Source organism: Periplaneta americana, chromosome 16 (assembly GCF_040183065.1).
Source record: "Periplaneta americana isolate PAMFEO1 chromosome 16, P.americana_PAMFEO1_priV1, whole genome shotgun sequence".
Classification (NCBI taxonomy): domain Eukaryota; kingdom Metazoa; phylum Arthropoda; class Insecta; order Blattodea; family Blattidae; genus Periplaneta; species Periplaneta americana.
In genome coordinates, this window is record NC_091132.1 from 152,354,102 (window position 1) to 152,369,365 (window position 15,264).

Sequence of the window (15,264 nt, forward strand, 5' to 3'; positions counted from 1 at the left end):
ACAAATTACCTGGTTGGGATTTTTTCCGGGATTTTATCTCAACCAATAGAAGCAGAATTACTGTTTCAGTTTCGGTCTTGGAACTCGGACTCATTTGGCCGTCATGCATTCACATATCATCACCCATACCATAGCCCGAATTAAGTTCACGCTACGTCGTGCTGTATTTGTATAAGAGCATGGCCGTTCGACTACCCAATCATTCACAGAATATGAGTGGTAAGGACAATAATCCTCAGGCTGCAGTGTAAGGATTCGGGTCCTTCCTCCATACCATCGAAAAAACAAATCAAGAGTCATTTGTACCGATATGTCCAGGTATTAATTTTTGGTATACTTTAGTAGTTGTTAATAAACCTCGATTAGTCACATCTTACGAGAATTTGCGTATTTATGATAATTTTCAGTGCATGTTTGACTTTTCATTTTTCTTCTATTTTGAAAATTTAAATGCCCGCAGATCTTTCCCTCCAAAAGCACATACTTCGGTCTTTTTGTTATAATATTCACCTTTTGTATCCAAATTTATTCCACGAGAACCCGTACGTTATAATTATTATGTTTTCAGATTCCATTAACTTTTTTTTTTTTCAAAATGGAACTGTATTTCCTAATTTGTTTCCATTTCCTTTTTTTAATACATCTCTTGCATTCATCCCCTTACACAATGGGCTAAAAGAGCATTTTATCGCGCCACAAATAAAAATAAAAAGTTTTCTGAAATGACAGTTATCTACAATAAGTTATTTATTTAGAAGAGGGGTCGGCAAAACGTCAACGTAGGTGACGTCATATGAAACGCAGCCCGCTTTGCAAGACGAGGGGTGGTAGAAAGTAATAGAGGATTGAACTTTCCCCTGCATAAGTATGGCGTAAGATGCGGCTTGCCGCATGAAATGCCGACCGCTGATTTAGAAGATAAAGTAACTTTAGTGAGCATCTCAACTCTCCAGCTTCCTATTAAAGAGATTCTGTGTTCTATTATTGATGTCTGTGTTTAGACATTTATATCAATAATAGAGGAGTTTCACTTCTTCCCGCTGTGTTGCCTAAAATAACACACTGAATACTCTTTAAAAATACACATATTTCGGGAAGTTATTTATTCTATATTGAATTTTTTATGTACATTCCGTTCTTCAACCATGATTAAATGTTAAAAGTGTCTTTGTAGAAATTTTAGTTGCAAATTCGAGATTAATTCAAAGTATCTCATTTTGGGCTATCATCCCCTACTCAGTATTTATTTAAAAAAAAGGTAGATTAAAGGTATCCCCATAACGTGCCATGAAGGCATTTGGGGGGCATGGAGATAGAGCCCCATGCTTTCCATTATCACGGCACTAGAATGAGGTGGTGTGGTCGGCACCACGCTCTGACCGTCTTTTACCCCCGGGAAAGACCCGGTACTCAATTTAATTTTATAGGAGGCTGAGTGAACCTCGGGGCCGTTCTGAAAGTTTGGCAACGAGAAAAAATCCTGTTACCACCTGGGATCGAACCCCGGACTTTCTAGTCCGTAACCAGCTGCTCTACCAACTGAGCTACCCGGCCGCCCACTCAGTATTTATACTAAAATTAAAAGTAAAACTAAGTGAACATCATATAAAGTTTAAATTGCAAATTAATTCCATTTCTTGCAATTAAATGTTGTCAAAGAACGCAAAAAGTCACATTCGTGGATTGTCACAAATCTCAAAAAGATTAATACTAAAGGTCATAAATCAAAACTGTAACTAAATTATAAATTATAACTCCATTATTTGATATGTAGGTTTAAATACATCAAGGTAAGCAGAAAACTTGAACTAGGCCTACGTAAGTGATATCTAAACAATGAGTTTTACAACAAACGAAATATTTGTCGCAAGAATTTCAGTCACGTTGGTGGACAAATCTATTACTTTATACAGAAACCACTACAATGCAGACGAGTGACAATTCCACGCCTTACTTATTAGTTATTACCTACCAGCCATATTGCATTTGAAGCTTTTTGATTTCGTTATTATTTCATATACTGACAAAATAATTTCTATTTTAGCACTGTACGTAGACTATTAGACTTTGATTTTGCTAAGATCATCCTGTCACATCTGTGAACGTGTGTATTTTCTAAATATTAAATAAATAAATTTTGAAATTCAATAAATAGAGTAAGCGGATTTAGACATTACTTCAAAAGAAAAATTTTATAACCTCAAAATCGCTGGATTCACGGAACGCTTCAGTATTTTTATTGGTTGTTTTACAACACTTTATCACCTGCAAAGTTATCTAGCGTCTGAATGCGGTGAAGGTAATACTACCAGCGAAATGAGTTCAGGGTCCAGCGCCGAAAGTTACCCAACATTTGCTCTTAATATGTTGAGGAAAAACCACGGAATAACATCAACCAAGTAACTTGTCCCAACTAGGATTTGAACCGGGTCCGCTGGTTTAACGGTCATGTGTACTAACTGTTAGCTCCACAGCATTAAGTAAATTCATCACGTCCATTGACATACCATGTCCACGGATGTAACAGTTAATCAACGGACGTAACTAATTTCTAATTTTAATAAATTTCAATTTCATTTTAAATCATGTAATATTATACAGGATGTTTCTGAGGTGGTGTTACAAACTTTCATGGATGCTGGCGAAGGGCACGTGTATCAATTTGAGATAAGGAGCCCTGGTCCGGAAATGACTGAGTCGAAAGTTACAAGCAAATATAGTTGTGTGGAAATGAAATAATTTTATACCTCTGTACACCTTATTTATGTGTATTTATCTGTACATCTCACACATACTGTATTCATCTGACGTTGTTTACGTTGTGTACTTACAGTATTACAGTCAGTGCGCTGTCTGAGGGATGGGGACAGGAAACTACACTAAAGCAATGTAGATAGCGTAATGTGTAACGGACATGGTCGGTCCTGATATGCACATCTGTAGACAGCAATGTATGTGTACAAGTTGCAGTGTCCAGTGAAATGGAGGAGTACGCGAGAGCGGAATAAGCAGACCTGATTTTCGAATACGGATGAGGCAATGGGAACAGTAGACAAGCTCACAGATTGTATCCTTACAAGTACCCACGTAGGAGACATCCGGCCCATACCATCTTTCCACGACTGTTCCAAAGGTTAAGGGAAGGAGGGCACGTAGTGCCAAATCATAATTCCATTTCCACACAACTATTTTTACTTATAACTTTCGACTCAGTCATTTCCGGACCATGGTTCCTTATCTCAAATTGATACATGTGCCCTTCGTCATCGTCCCTGAAAGTTTGTAACACCACCTCAGAAACACCCTGTAGAAGTAGATTTACAAGCAAACAAGCATAAAGATTAAATATAAACTCCTGTATTTCAGCGTGACGCAAATGAGTGAAGTTCGTGTTTGGGAGTAGTTCAGCATTACAGACGTGTGCATATTATTAGACTCAAACGATAATATATATGATTCAAGTAACATTTATTCTACAAAACTCATTTATTACACATTATTTGCAATAATTAATATTTAGTATGAAACCCATTGTTCTTTGTCATCAATTTTATGCGGTTTGGCATGCTGTTCATGAGATTTTCACATTGTTTTTTTTTTTATATTTTCATCCCTGTGCCATATTAGGATAAATATTTTCTATGAGGTCCATCTTGGTGGTAATCGTTTTCTCTTTATGATAGACCAAAGATTTTCAATTGGATTTACATCTGGGCTGCTACCTGGCCACGGAAGGACGTCTACATTATTTTCAGCCAGAAATTTAGTTGCTGATCTGGCTTTGTGACATGGTGCTCCATTCTGCATGAAAACAGATTCACGATCATGGAACCAGTCCCTTATTTGTGGAAAAATTCGGGTTTCTAGGACTTTTTTGTACTGATCCAGTCGCACAAATTCCTACAGAATTATTTTGTGGCCAGTAATTATTCATGATAATTATGAAAATGTAAAAAATGTGATGCCGAGTCTAATAATTTACACACGTCTGTACTATGATTAAAACTAATTATTAGTATTGATATTATTATAACTGCATGTTACTATTCGGTTCAGAAGCTTTTATCATCCAGTCTGTTGTCAAAAAATCTGAAAGTTAGAATTTATAAAACAGTTCTATTACCGGTTGTTCTATATGGTTGTGAAACTTAGACTCTCACTTTGAGAGAGGAACATAGGTTAAGGGTGTTTGAGAATAAGGTGCTTAGGAAAATATTTGGGGCTAAGAAGGATGAAGTTACAGGAGAATGGAGAAAGTTACACAACACTGAACTGCACGCATTGTATTCTTCACCTGACATAATTAGGATCATTAAATCCAGACGTTTGAGATGGACAGGGCATGTAGCACGTACGGGGGAATCCAGAAATGCATATAGAGTGTTAGTTGGGAGGCCGAAGGAAAAAGACCTTTGGGGAGGCCGAGACATAGATGGAAAGATAATATCCTAGATCATAATATGATACGATATATTATAAGTAACAGACAACTCATCGTTATGTTAAAATCGGCAGCACTTTGAAGAGAACAACCGCCAGGATCGCCACCCGTCCGCCATAAACGAACACGAGATGGCAGTAAAGTCGCTAATGCAATTCAAATGGAAATTATGACGTGGCTTCTTACATAACAACTAGATGGCAGCGTAGTAAGCCTGACAAAAGTTGTTAACGTCAGAGCCTATAAGGCCGACCTATCTGTTACATAATATGTATTATATGATCTAGGATAATATTAAAATGGATTTGGAGGAGGTGGGATATGATGATAGAGACTGGATTAATCTTGCTCAGGATAGGAACCAATGGCGGGTTTATGTGAGGGCGGCAATGAACCTCCGGGTTCCTTAAAAGCCAGTAAGTAAGTATTATTATTACTAATTATTTAATACATGTATGAAAAACATAAAATTTACTACATAGGCCTATGTACATTGTGCAGATAATGAAAACATATTATTTATAGGAAGGAATATTTTAAGAGGATCATGTAAAATAACTGATATAATATACTCGAACTAAATTACTAGATTATTATTTTAAATTAATTGTCATTGATGAATTTCGCTAATTAAGTTTTTTTTTAATAAAAGATATGAATAACATGGGAGAAAACTTGAGCTGTGTTTTAAACCAGCATTTGTAAAACGTGAAGTTCAATTAATGGATTTTTCTTTGAAATAGTTCCACTATTTCCCAATAGGTGACCCTATTATTGGGACGAGTAAAAAAGTATTTGGGAGAATGTCTCTCGTAGCTGACATTATCAGCGGTTTCTAATGTTTTTACACATTCATTAGAGGGGTATGAAATTTTGAATTTTATAATGGGGATATATTTACGTACTATTGGCGACACTGACTGTTACCTTCGCCATTAATTCATAGAAGTAATAACTAAAGAAGCAACATTTACACGAACAAGTTATCGAAAACTAACGATTGTCAGGTCAGATACCTTTGAACGTCAGTGTACCTACAAAATTCTCGTCTCAATGAGCGAATGTGAGATAAATTTAATTAAATTGTGACACCACTACATGCATCTTTAGACATGCAAACTGTAGCAGCACAAGATGGCCCAGTCAAACGGAAAGATTTCAAGGCGCAGAAAAGCAATGAAAAGTTACTATTATATCAGTTCAATGAGTAGAAATGACAAATACATGCATAACCATTACGTATGCAGTAAAAAAAAAAATCTTAAAAATTATGTCAGCCAAGTAACCTCCATTCAAACGCACACATTCTTCGAGTCTGGCCACGAACTGTTTCATAACTCCTATCAGTATATTGACAGGTATAGCAACACCTCTTCTCGTATACGTTGTTTAGGGCTGGAATCGTTCTGGGTGGATTGCCCCCAAACACCTTGGTTTTGAGGTGTCCCCATAGGAAGAAAACACATACTGTTAAATCAGGTGACCTAGGCGGCCAAGGGATATCCCCTTTCCGAGAAATGACGCGGCCCGGGAACAAAGCATTCACAGCATCTATCGAAATTCTTGCGGTGCGTGTTTTCATTCACTAGATAATGGGATTATTGTGGTGTAGAGAAGTTCTGTATCATTTCAACATATCGCACTGAATTAACAGTCACTGCATTTCCGGCCTCATTCTCAAAAAAGAATGGGCTGATTATTCCAGTTGATGAAACCTCCAACCATACCGTTACCTTTTGGGCATGGAAAGGTTTCTCATGAAGTAAACGATGGTTTGCCTCTGACCAATATCGAAAGCTTCGTCTATTCACAAATCCACTGAGATGGAAGTCTGCCTCGTCACTCGTCAGTCATTCATACGTTATTCACAAGGTCTTCATCCTCCGTCAAGCTAACAAGCAAAGCCTCACAAAATCGAATTCTCTGTTGATTATCACGAGGATGAAGAACAATTTGAATTTTGTATGGGTGATATTGCAGATCCTTATGGAGAATACTTTTCAGTGATATGCGACTTATTCCAACAGTTATTGCATGACGTCTGGTCGATCGTTGTGGACTTCTTAAAACCACCTGTAGAACTCTTTCAATGTTTTCTGGGATTCGAACTGTTTTAACACTACCCCCTTTTTTGTCGTTGATCCAGTTTCCTCCGAGTTACTCACCCAAGTTCGAATAACTTTATCCGACGGTACAGGCTGGTTGCGCGGTATGTTGAAATGCAGATGGAAAGCTCGTCGGGTTTGCACCAAACTCTCGTTATGAAGATCAAACGCTTTGAGTGAGTAGCCGCGCTGTTGGTCGGTCCAACGCTCCATTGAAATCAAGTAATTGCAGTTTGTAGTAACGATGAGCACCATTTAACAAAACATGGTAGAGACAAACAACTTGGTTACTAGGGAACGCGGAGATAGTAACGTCACCGCCAAAGGAGTCATAAATTGTAAAGTTAGGTAGAGAAGAGGCGGATATATTCATTCTCAACCTCGTCATATGAACAGTATACTCCCATCAAATGTTTCGGTTTGACCAGCCCACCTTGTATTAATAAATTGTGTCGGGGAGATCTGCATTACAATCCACAACACTATTTGGTTGTCAAAAGATCATCTCTCAGCTGATGGCACTGTAAGGGAAGAGAAGAAAATACATAGGTACTGGTACCAACAAATTATTATAGGAATTGTTTCAGGACCACAGACTACTATCATCTCGGAGTGCAGTAGCAATATTTTAACGTGAATAGTAACAATCTTAAATTCTAAAATATTAAAAACTGGAAACAGTACATAATATTGGGCATCATTCTAAAAATTTCCGATACATAAACAGTTACATAAATCATTACGCAAAGTAACCATATGGTAATATTTTTCACTTGTATAGCTCAGACTTATTTTGAAGAGAGCATAGTAACAAATTATTTAGGATGTGAGCATTTGATGTAGTAGATCTTTTTCGATTGAATGAAGTGACTGCCGTCTATATGAAATTGATAAAGGGATGAACATTTCCGAAGACGTGTCTGAAATTTTTATATACTGTAAATTAATGTGTACCGGTACATAAATTAAGGCTGTAGATCTATATAAAGTATATTATATATACCAGAGAATGGTAATACTCGACGTCATCCCACTAGTTATCAGTGTTGAATTCAGGTAGTGGCCTGGAGATTTCAGACTTTTTAACGAAGTAATATAATTTACACAAACGAACACTTAACACCAGGTTTATGGCATAAATTATCATGTTTTACGTATCAGTAATACCTATATTAACATTTAGTAGTAGGCCTATATGAAATAAAAATAATGAATGAAAGTTTTATTTCTGTAATGGACCCCATTTTTCTGTGTTCCCTTTTACACTCACAGACCTTGGTATTGTTAGGTAAGACATGATTTATTGTTACCTACATTTGATGTTGGTTTTACACTCCCCCCCCCCCCCGCGCCAGGGCATAATATAAATCGCCCCCGGGGGAATGTCAGAATTCAACACTGCTAGCCATTAATTCAGTTCTTGCCGCCAACCACAAACATAACAGAGCGTTTTAATTCGTGAAAAATGTAGAATAAAATTCGAGCCCTCCAAATAACGCACAATAAAAAATAGGCTACTGTAGAATAACAGGCATTTCCTGATTATGAAAGGTTAAAAAATCTAAAACACTAGGACGCCGAATATTGACGCGGTGATCGAGATTCTGTGGATCTCCTGCAAATTTTTTCTCAAAGTGTTTGTATTCTTTGCAGTCGATTTGGTTTGGCTTTGATTTTTTGCATGAAAGACATCCGCGATCACGGCCGACGTGATCTTACGTGCACCGTTCACGAGTGGAATCGTGTGTCGTATTTCTTCAACAGATTATTACTGAGGATATTCGTAAAGAGGAACTCATTTTTATTTGAATACTTTTCAGAGGTAAGTCTGTCTACGTAAATACTGCTTCTTTTTTGCTGGCTATGGTAAAGGATTCTGGCCCGTCCTTCATACCATTTCGTTTCTTCTTTGTGAACCACTGCCTACTTGATCGCGTCGTCTTCATTGCGTGTTCTCCTACATACAGTTCAACCGTCTACTCCATAGACCCAAGAATCTCAATATCTAAATTCCAACGTATTTTCATCAACATTTGATACGTATTCCAGCAGAAATGTTGACGACGACGATGATGACTATCGGTGCTACCAAAATTCCAGACGCAGGGCGTTTTGTTCGGTTAAACTACCGCTGAGGCAGTTCCCATCGTACTCCGCTTATACACCTTGCATATACGAATCTGTGACAGGTTATGTTAGTTTAGGTTATTGTAATGCCTTGCAAATACGGTCAACTGCATCTACACAAACGAAATCACCTATAAATTAAACGATTTTCACTTTCGAAATCACTAGAACTACCTGTGCGATAGTTTTTTTTTTTTTTTTTTTTGTAAAATCCGAGATTTAGTCGCATTTTTTTCAGACCAATGCACAATGGCAATATTTAAAATTACGAAAGCAATCGAGGGCTACCGCCCCTGACACCCTCGCTTTTCTTTCTCCCACTCTACACTACTACACTATGGACTCTCATATATTTTCATCCACTTATTTTCCTCTACTTATTTTCTTCTCCTTCTCCTTCTTTATTCTGTTAACTATTTTATATTAAATTGGAATACATGACAATCTTGAATATGCCAGGATTCGATCCTAGGACCCTTCGTTTAGTGAACTATTATCAGAACTATTATCATAGCCATTACGCTACAAATTCGTTGGTGAACAAATTATTAAAAATTATATTTACACACAATTAACGTCAAATACTTCGAAAGGTATTAAATATAGCACTTTACTATTATTATTTAATAGAACTGAATTGATTACTTTGCTCTTAACCTTATTACAGTTAATATGGCAAATATATCAATTAATTAACTTATTGTATAACTCGTTTCAACTACAATTGCCGATCACGTGGGTGATCCTTGTATATATGTTTATGTGAGCTCCTATTGGCCGTTCTGAAATACGGGACAGGAAGTATTGTATGCTTCGATTCTATGATGAATGGAACACTGCACTGAATTAACTCCCCGCGTGAAGGGGAAAACATTAATTAATTAATTAATTAATTAATTAATTAATTCATTCATTCATTTTTACTCTACATTAATCTATTGTCTACACCTGTGGAGTAACGGTTGGCGCGTCTACCCACGAAACCAGGTGGCCCGGGTTCGATTCCCGGTCGGGGCAAGTTACCTGGTTGAGGGATTCTTCCGGAGTTTTCCCTCAACCCAATATGAGCAAATGCTGGGTAACTTCCGATGTTGGACCCCGGACTCATTTCGATGGCAATATCACCTTCATCTCATTCAGATGCTAAATAACCTAAGATGTTGATAAAGCGTCGTAAAATAACCTACTAAAAATTAATTAATCGTATTAAACGGCTTGCACTTCTTCCTCAGCCGTACCTATCTCGTCAGCTGTGTCCATCGAGCTATCGGTGACGTCAGATATAAAGTGAATTGAATCTTACGCGTTTTCTTTCGTTTTACGAAACAAGCATTCACTTTCTGAATCGTCGCTGTCAACACCTATATTTTTTATTACACTTTCAAGAACGTGTTTCAGTATAACAGCTCTTTGCCAGTATTAATTTCTTATTTCAAGTGCTTCATCGCAGGGCTTCTTCCCGTCTTCCTGTGTAACGCTCCTTATAGCATTGTGTGCTGTTTTAGCAGTCGGAGATTAGCAGGTCATGCACACACATTCTTTCTCTGTAAAATCATGGCGTGCTGGAATGGCACGGTTGGCGCGCAAGAATCGCCCATACGCAGTAAATAAGTCACCAGGAGATTTTTCACGTGATAGCGCGACGCGTTTCGTTTCCGAGGGAAAGACCGTGAGTGTATGGTCAAAAACTGTCACTTGACGTGTCATCTGGAAGGTACGTTGTCATTTACAAATTTTCAACGTGATTCTTTCCTTTGGTTACTCCAGTATTTCGCACATGCTTGTAGAGGTGAAGCAAGCGTGTTAAAATTTAACGATATGGGTGAGAGAAAAGAAAAAAATGTGTGTGTGCAGTAATTGTCTGTGCTATTATAGGAACTTCATTTAACAGAAATAGGGGGGAAAAAAAAACGTTTATAGGAGAAGACCTGGCTATCTCAAAGAGATAAATATTGTCACATGTCTGTAACATAAGAGAGAATAATCCGGAGGGTTTTCAGAATTACTTAAGGATGAGTGGATAAACCTTCGACAAACTTCTGAATTTAATGCTACCTCATCTTGCGAAACACACTCCAATGAGACGAAGAATACCTGCGGAAGAACGGCTTATTGCTACTCTCCGTTTCCTTGCCACTGGACATAATTACGAAGATCTTAACAATAATAGATCAAAATACCACAGGCTTGGTACATTACTGATCATCCCTCGAAGCACCACTTTTTTTAAACTTCTCGAAATTTTTAAGATCTTTCCTGAAAGAGCCTCTCATAGACTGAATTTTCTTCGCAATAAACTCAGATCAACTTTAGGGTCCATCTTACAACAAAACTCCACCAGAGCATCATATCCTGCATGCTTCAGATTTCTGTTCACATAATAGGCCTACTTTGATTTCACCTTTCACAAAGCCGCATGTATAAATCTCAATAAATTCCGTCAAAAACTCACTATTAGCATGACGAATGACGGCCTTCACGCCTTTACAGTGGCGTACGTAGGATTTGTTAAGGGGGATTATTATTAAAATAGTTAACAATTTACATTATCGATATTTTAAATTATATACCGGTATTATTATTAGTATTATTATTATTATTATTATTATTATTATTATTATTATGCTGAATATTTATTAATATTATATTCTTGAATATCCTTATAAAATCTTTGAAACGTAATAATTTCACAGGCATCCAATGTTTAACAAATTTTAACATCTGTTTCATTATGTATAATAAAAAATGCTTGTGTCATTATTATACTTCCACAATAATCATTTATTTAAATTTAGCCAACAGTTATTTATATATGATAGGTAAGACACTTTACATAACAGGAAAATACATGGAAACAATAAAATATAAAAATAAATTTAATAATTAAACAATAATGGAACATGGAACTCACCAAGGATGAAGAATGAAACTGACATGATGAATATATTGAAGGAGGAGTAGGAGGACTAAGCCTTGTGTCGATGTAAAAAACGAGAAGACGATTATAATTTTAAACAACTCAAATTTAAATATATATATATATATATATATATATATATATATATATATATATTTTAAGTTTAAGGGAGTGGTTCTAACCCCGTAACTCCTCCATTGCGTACGGCCCTGACTCATTTTAACTTGAACACGTGTAAATATAAACAACACTTAGTACGTGTTTGACGTGGCGTGTGGCTACTTAGCGTCAACTGATGTGCACATGCCACTCCAGAGGATAGAACGTCAAAATATCCTTCCGCGTTCTATCATGGCGCTTGGCGATACACACTAACAGACACTTTTTTCCGCGTGATTCAAGGCACACCACGATTTTACAGAGGAAAGAATGTGTGGGTGTATGGCTGGCTATTAACACTAGCTCCTTCAGTAAGATCCATTTCACCTTCCGCATGTGCAGCCTTAGACACAAAGAATGACTTCTCATGGATGTTACAGCTGTCTAACCGCTCTCTGCTACTTTCCTATAGTTGTTCAATACATTCTACACTGTTCTTACACTTTTCCCTACAGCTTCAGCCGTTCTTTCCATTGCTCTTTTCAATGGAATTACTAGTAGTGCCTACCTTCCTTTTCCCTGCTTGCAGAATTTCACTGCGTTATTTATTATTTCTTTACCAACTGACCGAACTTTTGGACAACGGAGCGGTTTTGGAATTTCCATGTCGCAGTACTTCACTTCAGATGAAAGTCAAACGGTGACGATGCACTCACTGTGTCATTGTGCATACTGCACCGACTATCCTCGAAGATTCAGAGCGGTAACGGTCGTTCGCCTTCGACTATGTTTACTGTTTAGTTTCGTCATCGGCAATTGTAGTTGGATAGAGTTATACAAGAAACTAATATTATGATATATATATATATATATATATATATATATATATATATATATATATATATATATATCCGATTGATGTCGTTACTACATTTATCCAGTATCAATACATCTTTTACCATACGTATAGCTTAGGCTATTAAATCGATTCACTACTACTGGAGAGGGCATCCTGCGCGTATAAGACCCTAAAACGGCCTCTGGCTCAAAGCCAGAAATGTCAATAAACAACAACAACGCCCTTTATTCTGTTAATCTTATTGAGGTAAGTTGAATTGCCACATTTTTATCAAAACAGTTTTTCTTACTTACAATTAGTTGTGGATATACATGACGTCACACAGGCCTATTACGTCATCCAAAATCTTGATTGGTAAAACAGCTATTCTCATTCGGTTCTACCCTTTTTTTAATACACCACATGAAATAAGTTGTGTCATCTTTGACTTTTCGGATTTTTAATTGGATGCAACGCAATTGGTGATTATCTTATAAAATTGTCTGTAATTCTGAAGGACTACTACTCTACGATTTTCGATTTTTTCACAAACGACGATTTTATCCTCATTTTTCGAAAGGTCATACAAAACAATTTCGAAAACATATAATTTCGACTGTATTCTAACATAACCTATCACTATCTGACCTAACTTAATATTAACTAACCCAGCAAAACTAAGCTAACTTAATTAATCTTGTAAAATTATGTTAGTTTAAGTTATGTCAGGTTAAGTTAGCATAGCTTAGTTTGCTTGGGTTGTAGGTTAGTTTATATTGTGATAGGTTATGTTAGGTTACAGTCAAAATCATGCGTTTCCGAAATTTTTTTGTATCATCTTTCGAAAGTCGAGCATATAATCATTGTTTGTGGGGGAGGGGGGGAGAAAATTCGAAAATCATGAAGTAGTCGTCCTCTAGAATTACCAAATTGTCTTGCCATCAATAAGATCCGCACAGTAATTATGCATGAAGACTTTCAAATTACTTTTAAATTCAGGAAAATTCTCCCAGGTTTTACGATATTTTTCTCATATTTGATGTTTTTCCATTATCCCTTTAATATTACTGTATTAGCAGTTAGCACTTACTTACTTACTGGCTTTTAAGGAACCCGGAGGTTCATTGCCGTCCTCACATAAGCTCGCCATTGGTCCCTATTCTGAGCAAGATTAATCCAGTCTCTACCATCATATCCCACCTCCTTCAAATCCATTTTAATAGTATCTTCCCATCTACGTCTCGGCCTCCCCAAAGGTCTTTTTGCCGCCGGCCTTCCAACTAACACTCTATATGCATTTCTGGATTCGCCCATACGTGCTACATGCCCTGCCCATTTCAAACGTCTGGATTTAATGTTCCTAATTAGGCCTATGTCAGGTGAAGAATACAATGCGTGCAGTTCTGTGTTGTGTAAATTTCTCCATTCTCCTGTAACTTCATCCCTCTTAGCCCCAAATAAGCAGTTAGCACTAGCTAAGCAATAGCAGACTAAATTACCTTCTAAGGAGTTGAAATAGCCTACCGTAATAAAAGTAATTAAAAGAAATTAACCACAAACGGTAATAACGTATTTTTTAATAAATGAGAACTTTGTGAAATTTATCCTATGAAATTTAACATTTTATAAACATATTCCATTACTCATAGAAATATTCTGCTTAAAAATAAAATTTCATGAAGTATAGCTCAATGTCATCCAACGCTACTTATTCAGGTCTGCTGTTCAATGAATGTACGAAAGCAAAACAAAGCTAGTCGGTTGGGAATAGTGCTACAATAGAAGAATTTGGTAGCGAGCATGTCATTAGAAGAGAAGAAAATGTATTTTATCAGAAAGAAAGAGAATCTTTTTTTTCATTTGAATCACTTAAAATGTGTAGTCATTCATTGATTTCAATGTGTGGAGAATTGTAAAGCACGCACTCATAATGTATTTTATCTTATGTTTGTGCTGAAATTTATATATTTTTAGTTGTTAATTCCAAACTTTAATTAGATTTAAAGTACCTAGATGCGTTTTATTTATTGTAAACATTAGGGGTACACAAATTCTGGGCGCCAGGTAGCCGTGGTGAAAATGAGATACATAATCCAAAGCCACACTTTTAACAAGAATGGTTTTCTATGCGAATCCATTTCTTATACTTATGTAGAAGCTACCAGTAAAATATAATAAAAGTATACACCAAAGAAATTATGATACCGCACCTAGTAGCACTGGATACTAAAGCTTCAATATGCTCTCCTGTAAACCTTTTTCTGTGTGATTTAGGACTACATGATTCTCACCCGTTCAAATACGAAGTAATTGAAGACACGTTGCCCGTTTTCGGGAAAAATAAATATGACCCGAACACCTCAGAGAACTTTTTGCATCGAGAAGAAAAATTATCGATCTTCCCTCTTTCCATTCCCTCTCTCTTGCTCACGCACTCTCCCACTCTCATTCTTCCACTCTTTCTCTTCCGTACCTCAGCTCTCTACTTCTACTGTCTAATCTTATTTCTATATATTTACTTTATTATTAACACAATTTTACTTACTTTACCGATGTCCAGACTCGAACCACCGACCTTTACTTTTGTGCTCTACAGCCATAACAATTAGGCTACGAATACTTACTAACTCACTGCTTGAAACTCATACAAAAGGTAAAACTTCAGCGAAACGTCACGCCACACACTACGTCATGCATTACGTCACATCTTACAAAGACATTTCATTTCACCGCATAA